Here is an 8,224-nt window from a genome sequence, read left to right on the forward strand (position 1 = left end):
TAGAACAAATTTCCTCACAATCCAAGCTGACTACAATCTGGTACTTGTAGGGAGCTTAGGGCCCTCATCAACATGAGCAGGTGGATAGATGTTCAGGTATAAACAGTCCTCAGATAAGGGGCTGGGAAAGGTAGGGTCAAATTCAAAAAGTTCACACCCTCTATTTTCATTACTCCTGTTGCAGACACCTGGTGACCATAGTAGAAGGTTATTCCAGAGGATGCGCAGTGGTCAAAACTTGTCACTGGTTTCATATTTTCTCCAAACCATCCTTGGTGCTTACTTTCACTGATGCCCTGTTGATGCGTGATATTTCTCTAAAGTCTCTGCCATCCACAGCACCAGCCACAGACCCTGGAAAACCTGGAATGGGGTACAGATTTCCAAAGAAGGCTCATGATTCTTGCGAGTCTTGGATTCGGCTCCTTTTGGAACTTGGAAATTCTCACTCTGGAGTTTCTATGAAAATGATTGGATGCATATATTCACATTCTCCACTAATCTCTATTCATTCAGCCCTGAATGTGAAAAGATACTTACACGGGTACAGCATGGATAAATGGAGGTTAGTTTCTCACAGAAATTCACTGATGTGTCCCTTATCCAAAGTCATGCTTCTTGAAACCTTGTCTCTATCAATCTCTAGTTATAAGAATGCATTCATTCCTTCACCAATGACAGCTGGTCCTATAACTTGACCTGGTAACTTTGGAGGATGGATTTTCAAACATCGACCATCATTGCCTGTCTCAGGGATCTACGCCATCTATTTTGGTGGCAGGGGCTAGTACAATTTCACAGAGACAATCCCATCCTCTCCCAGAGACACGACCTCTGGTGGCAGAGAACACTGGGCGTTACTCAAATCTGAAGACAATTATGTTTCTGTTTGTTCTTGAGAGGTAATACTTTCTAGATGCCAAACCCTGAGTATAAAGACTGGCAAAGTTATTCAGCCCACTGGAGCCTCACGGTACTTATTTGGCAAATACCCCCAATGCAGAGCAGCACTGGTTGTGGGTATTTGATGAAAGAACCCCAGAAGCCGGGCACAGAGATCAGAGCAACACCTCTCTAGAGCCTGAATTTATTCAGCTCCTCAGAGAGCTTTAGACAGGAGAGGAGGTCCTATTTCTCACTCCACTTCTAGATTCAGCCGCATCTTGAAGCTCAGATCACGCTAATCCTACTCATGGCTTGCAAAGGATATTCCCAGGATGATGTGAACCCTTATGGTATTAGTGCCTTTCACTTGGAAGAGGCTGCCCCACACCTGCCTGTTTTTTGTGATCTAGGTAGAGCTGACAGAGTCCTACACTGCAGAACAAGACACTTTAGGTGTGGGTCTGTCTATTCAGCTGCCACCTCCTTGCCATTCTAAGCTCGGCATTCTCAACACACCCTGATCTGCAAATGCTGGTTTCAGACACTTCCTGGCTTTCCCACTCAGCCTCTTCCCCCATCACTGGGCCTGCCCGCAGCCTATGCCACAGGCCCACTCAGGCTCTTTGGAACTTGGAGCTTTCACTGAAGCCTAGAAGAATCCACCAAGGATCTCACACACTTAGGAGAGAGAAAGTTCTTTGCCTGAACCCTGCCAGGTTCTATGAGGCACAAGGAGGACTATGGGAATTGATAGAAGAATCTCCCATCCTTAAGGAAACTCACACTCAAGTTGGTTTGATGTAAAGAAAGCATCCTCCATGCAAGGAATGGTGTTTTGACGCGAGTAAGGAGAAAGTATTGCATTTGTGACCAGACTGCAAAATACCCAGCTTGCCTGTGGCTGTGACTGAGAAGGGAGGAAGCAATTGAAAGTTACTTGACCATCTTGATAGAAGTAGTTTGCCCGTGTCCTAGTTGTTGATGAAAGTAGATGATGGGCACCTTGAATTTGTTAACTCTCTTCTCTATGCAGACAGGCCCATCTTGCATGCTGTGCACTCTTCAGTCACCCCTGAACATCTGTCTAGAGGGAGGTATCAGTTAGGTTCATGCTTCACTTTTCTGTCACCAACAACAGCTCTTTCTTCCTGTCATCTTCCCTCTGCCAGTCTCACAGTCTGCCTCTTCACAATTTGGCAGGCCCAGGCATAGTCTCTCACATATTCACAAGAATCCATCAGGAAGACAGGCAGGTGCTTTCAGTTCCAGAATGTACATCCAGCCCCATGGTCATGTTCAGCTTGCAGGCCTATTACCGCTCTCCTGCTTAGTAAGCTGCATTCACTGACAGGCAGCCAAGCAGGGACCTGCCAGGTGGAGTTTGGACCCGGCAGGGAGTAAGCAGAGTGTTGGATGGGTAGGGCAGGAGGGTGCTGCCAGTCAGTGAACTGAGCAGGCAGAGGTCTCTGGGAGTCAGTGGCCAGCAGGGCAGGGAATGGTCTCAAACATAGGCATATGATCAAAATGTGCAGTGAATGTCTAAATTTATTTAAAAATGTTCAGGGGGCTGGGGGTTTAGCTCAGTGGCACAGCACCTGCCCCGCAAGCAGAAGGTCGTGAGTTCAATTCCTGGTACCGGAAAAAAAAATGTATTCAGTAAAAACAAACTGCCATCAAGCACATATGCATGTGCATGCACACATGCACACATGCACACACACACAGTCAAAAAAAGTTCCCCCTTGCTTGGAACATACCAGTCTCATCACCCCTACTACTCTCTGGAGCAGCTCCAGAGGCCTCCGCCCTTCATGTCTTTGTGTCCTGAAAAGCTGTTACAAAAAATGTGGTGAATGCTGCTGCCAAGGTCATCCAACAGAAAGACAGATTTGTAAGAACATGACACTGTGTCCTAATCCCCCCTATTCACCAGATCTGGAGCTATGCAACTTTCACCCCTACCACAAAGTCAAAATGGCCACAAAAGGTAAAGGTTCAGAATTGATTCAGATATGGAGGCAGCCAAAGCAGTACAACTAAAGATACTCAGGAAAGAGGAGCTCCAGAACTGCTCCAGAAAGTGGCAAGAATGATGGGACAAGTTCCTAGAAGAAATGCGGAGTATTCTGATGGGGACTCATGGCAGTGTGTGTCCTGCTGCAAACTATTTTCCCAAATTTGAACAGTCACCTTATCCTGGCAACACACCTGTACACATGTGCACAAAGAGTGTACTAGAGCTAATGCTCTGTTCATTTCGGTGCAAAGGTGCTGTGGGTGGGGCTAGTGTGATTCTCTTATGGCATGGGAAGAGAGACGTGTACAAGTGAGCAGAAGCCACCAGCCAGGTACTAACTCGAGGGAAACCAGACTGACCAAGGCTCAATGTGCTCGGAGGCTGATGAGGGCCTTTCAGTCATTTCAACTTCATTGTGCTATTCTGTTGTTCTATATCTGTTTGTTTCACTATTTTGTTAATAGTGACAAGCGAGAGGTTCAACCAGTCTAACAACACATACTGTATCCCATAAATGTCAGGTCAAACATATTTTTTTATTCTTGTGCATATCCAAAAGATTTGTGCCTACAACTTTTTCAGGTGTTTGGGGCTTTTTTCTTTTTCTGTTCTTTTTTCTTTCTTTTTGAGACAGGGGCTTACTATTAATTAAGGCCAGCCTTGAACTTACTATGTAGCCCAGGCTGCCCTCAAACCCACAGCGGTCCTCTTGCCTCAGCCTTCCAAGAGCTGGGATTACAGGTGTGTGCCTCCACACCCAGTTATAACTACTGTTAAAATAAAAAATACAGTCAGCTGAAAAAATACATGGAGTCTGGAGCTAGAGAACAAGATCAAAAAGGCAGAGTTAGGTGGGAAGGCCTGGCCATCCCTAGGAGGCCTCAGGAAGTCTTTGCAACCCCAGACACACTGTTGGGACACAGGCTCAAAGTCAGAGTCATTACGTGATAGGGATCGTCAATGGTGAGTTGGTTTTGTGGAGCACAGCTCCCAAGAAGTTCAGTCTTAGCTTTGTAATTCTTATCCTGATTATTTCCTCTGTTCAAATCCCTTGGTTTGCTTTCAACCATATCAATATGTAGTCAAACTTCCTCAAGTCCTCACCAGTAACCTCCTGGGAACGTGACTCATGGAGATGTGATGCTTCTTCATGCAACTCTGCCCTTAAAAGTCAAGGGGAATTTTCCACTTCATAGGTGGACAGAGCTGCACTGTCTATTCTCCAGTTGTTGGAAATGCTTCAATCAGTTATAAGACTTCTGAAAATTGCTTCTACAGTGGGTACCCAGCAAATGTTACCCAGACACACAAACAGCACCAAATCCAGCCCAGGCTTGGCCAACTTTCCATGATGTCACTGTACCCAGCCACCTCCACTCTAAGGTCTTTACGCATAGGCATGTATCCAGACAAAGACAGGACTAGAAATGTTCAGACCAGTGGTATTTAAAGTAGCAAAACACAGAAGTCACTCAGATGTGCATCATCTGGGGAGTGGACATGTGCGGTGTCTCCCTACACAGAATGCGGCCCCACCATACAAGGAGAGAAGCACAGCTTGAATGTCAAAAACATGCTAAATGACAGAGTTGTCACAAAAGATTCCCCTCATATATTACAGAAAGAGCAAAGTGGAGCATGAGAAAGCAGTTAGGTGGTTGCAAGAGATCACAGTGGAGGGCAGTGATGACTGTCAAGGGGCATGAGGAGAGCTTTTGGAGTGAAGAAACATTATGAACGTGATGTAGCAGTCGTTGCAACTCTCCTTCATTTACTAAATTTACCAACCTATGCAAGTAAAATGAGTGAACTCATCTCCATATAAATTATTTCACAATAAAGCTCTTAAAATAAGGTAACTACTAAGATGTAAGACATACCCAGGGAGCTCACTTTTGAAGTGACTTGCACACCCAAAGAACTGAAAACCATACAGAGACATGTTTGTGACAAGACTTGAATGACACTTTCAGGATGCACTGGAAGGATTACCATATGTGCAGTGAGGGTGCACTGAAAGGGAGGTCTCTACTGTCTGCCAAGTGTCTCAGCCCAAGCTCAATGTGCTCTTTTCCTGCCACCTAGAGTTCAGGGTGAGTAATGTGAGCATCTTCATCCTTTAACCCCAATTAGAATACACTATATTTCAGGATTAAATGCATGGACAAAAGGAGGAAAGGTGCCCCAGGAAGGCAAGTTGGCCAAAGATAGCAGTACTAGGAGCAGAAGAGGGTGTCCCACAATTTGGGACAAGAAATACAGCATTTTAACAACACTGGTAAAGTACATGGGGGCAATAAAGAAGCAGTTTGAACACAATTTGGCACATGTGTACAATGAGATAAAAACACATAACAAGTTTTTATTGGAGAAGACAAAACAGGTTGAGGAAACACAAGAAGGTGAAACGAAAATTGGTCACATGGATGACCAAAAAAAGTAGGAGGCAGGGAGTAAGGAGGATGCAAGAGGAATTCTCAAAGACAGGAGAACCTGCCTGGATATAGAGACCATCAGGGAGCCAGCAGAATGGAATTTTTTCAGCAATACATGTGTGGACATTCCAATACCACTCATCAAACAGATCTTACAGAAACTTTTTAGCAGGTCTGCACGGATCATTTATGTGGTCCTAACATTGTCTTCAGAAACCATGAAAATGACAATAAACTTCAGGAGACAGCCCACTAAAGACCTGCCTGGCTCTCCTGAACCACCCGCAACTGGCCCAGGATCCAAGAGCAAGTGGACATGAGCAGTCCTAACTCTCACAGAAATAGAGCCTGCAACGTCTCTGGACAGAAATAGATGAGTGGGTGAGCTGTTTGAAAAGTTAATAACAGATGCCATTTAATATAGGTGGACAATAGGTAGAGACATTTTCAATAGTTGGCAATCTTGGTGCCCAGCTGCTATTGGGGAGCTCTAGGTATGCTCTTTCAACCTCCTGCCACCTCCCAAAGTCTTGGTTACACCTTTCACCTAGTGTGGCCATAGTGAGATAGTACCATCTATAAGCCAGAGGACAAGCCAAATCTGGTAGTATACTGATGCTCACTTCTTAGTCTCCAATCTGTAAACAAATGTCTGCTGTTTAGAAGTTACCCGGATTATGATACTGTTTTACAGCAACCTGAGCATACAAAGAGCCTAGGTTCATGCAACCTGGGTTTCTGTTAGCCTATATAGATATGAGTACTGATGGAATAGTTGAGAGGTGAGAAGACTTCTGACACCCAGGAGTAGATAACATTCTCCAAGACATCACTTTCATTTCAGGCAAGAATATGGACTAGTAAGACAACAGGTAGAGGCATGAAGATATAGTAAGGAAAGGAAAAGGGATCCAGATCCAGTGTGATGGTGAGGAAGGTGGATTCAGAGGGACTTACACATCCATGGCTCCCTGGGTGTCTTAGTTAATTGTTGCTGACACAAAATACCCAACACCCAAAGTTAAAGTTGGAAAGGTTATTTTGGTTCACAGTTTGTAGACATTTCAGGCCATAGTTGGCTGGCTCCAAGACAGGGTGGCACAGCAGAGGGAAATCAGAGACAGAAGCAGTTCATGGCAAGCAAAAGGCAGCAAGCAGCAAGCTCAGTAGCAGCAAGTGACAAGTGACAGCAGCAAGCCCTCTTTCTGTCCCTTATATCCTATCCAGGCTTCACACCTTTAGGGGTGGTATCACTCACACCCAAGGTGAGGCACCCTTAATCCTAGCATTGCATCATGAATCAATACCAGCACCACATACTTGATCTCAGCATCACACACCCTATATCCAGGCACCTCTGGAAAGCCCCACCTATGACCACATGAGGCTTTAGAGAGACATCTAGATGCAAGCAACAACAGTGGGGGATATAATGAGTGCCTAATAAGAGGAGACACAAAGCAGGCTTAGCAATGAACATTATGCATGAGATTCCTCATGAGAGAGGGCTGAATGGAGGCATGAAGAGTGGATTAATGGTTGTATGAGCATGTGAGTGTGTGTTCTCCTAGGCAGACCCTACATGCACTCACACCCAGCCTTCCCTCCCACACACAGGGAGCTACAATTCTGTGTGCTTCTCCTCAGCCCTCTTTAGCTCCTGGATCTTCTGGGGCAGGGTCTCCATCCAGAACTTCAGCCTGGAGGCCTTCAGGGCACGGCCCACAGTAGGCTCAATGTCCAGCTGCAGGTACAGCTCCTCGTTGTCCAATGCAGGCCAGTGGGGCAGGCCCTCACCATTGGGGTTCCTGTGAAGATACCCTCCAAACAGGGGATGGGAGGTCATTCTGAGGCCTTGGAACCCCATCTCAGTACCTTGATTTGCATTAGGTCAACTGCTAAGCTGGCAAGTGTAGAATTAAGGCGAGCTGTTCTTGATAGAGAGTACATGGCCATCCCACTAGTGTCCCCTCCATGTGAAACAGGCCTTCCAGTCCTGTTTTGTCCCTCCCTCTTAGAGTTGGCCTTGACTGAAACACAGCACTATGATTCACCACACAGGTCACTGGGAGAGGGATGAGTAACCTATACTGGAAAGGCTCCTCTCTGTATCCACACAATTCTTGGTCTTGCAAAGGAGTTAATGTGTGATTTAAGGACACACATATGCTAACAAAGTCCCCACAGATAAAAGGGGCACCTGGTGGGTTCACACACCATGTGAAGATTGAGGTAGGGGCATCATCTCACCCATTTTGTGCAAAGTTGGCCCAATACTTCATCATCCTCCTATTTAGTATCTTCTCCTCCTCAGTGAAGGGAGCTGCAGAGCAAAGGAGGACAAAAAATCAAGTCTTTGGCGGATGCTCATCGCACTCACTCTGCTGCACATTCATGTACCAATCTCATCGCTCAGCTATAGCCTGTCCTGGACAGCAGGCCTGGTCCTCTCCTTTCCCACATACCCTAGAGCCAGGCCTTCCCTTTGCCCAACCCTCTTCATCTCAGTCTCTAGTTGAATTGACCCAAGGCTCAGTGCTGGCCCAGAAGATCCCTTCTTCCTTTGACTCCTGTAAGTCATTGAAAAACTAAATATGCTGTGAGACAGTCCCTCCTGCCCTTTTCACCCATGCTGGACACCATGGTCAGGATGAGGACAGTTGGAGCGGGGAGCACTGAGTGGAGTGCAAGGGCTTGGATTCTCATTTCTGCACAGTCTCTTGAGGTGTACGACAGTGGACACTGACTCTATCCTCTCGCTGAGCCTGAACTTCCTCATCTGGACTGTGGAAGAAATCACAACTCAGGGACCCAGCCAGAGCCCATTCCTACTGCTGAATCGAGGAGACTCACCTTTCTGGCCCCACAGGAAGGATCCAAAGACAAA

The 8,224-nt window shown here is 46.2% G+C and overlaps 1 protein-coding gene and 1 long non-coding RNA gene across 2 annotated transcripts in view; both read right to left on the minus strand.

The window, feature by feature from the left end:
* LOC102022925 (cocaine esterase) overlaps nt 1-8,224 on the minus strand; it is a 29,364-nt gene that overhangs the window by 15,268 nt on the left and 5,872 nt on the right. The gene's annotated exons all lie outside the window — the stretch shown is intronic.
* On the minus strand, nt 6,799-8,224 carry LOC106146567. The gene is made up of 3 exons (XR_001231064.1): nt 8,191-8,224; nt 7,588-7,660; nt 6,799-7,145 (listed from the first exon to the last, which is right to left on the minus strand). It is a non-coding gene; the product is annotated as an uncharacterized LOC106146567 (long non-coding RNA).

The sequence above is a fragment of the Chinchilla lanigera genome, unplaced genomic scaffold (genome assembly GCF_000276665.1).
Source record: "Chinchilla lanigera isolate Chin_1 unplaced genomic scaffold, ChiLan1.0 scaffold00083, whole genome shotgun sequence".
Classification (NCBI taxonomy): Eukaryota; Metazoa; Chordata; class Mammalia; order Rodentia; family Chinchillidae; genus Chinchilla; species Chinchilla lanigera.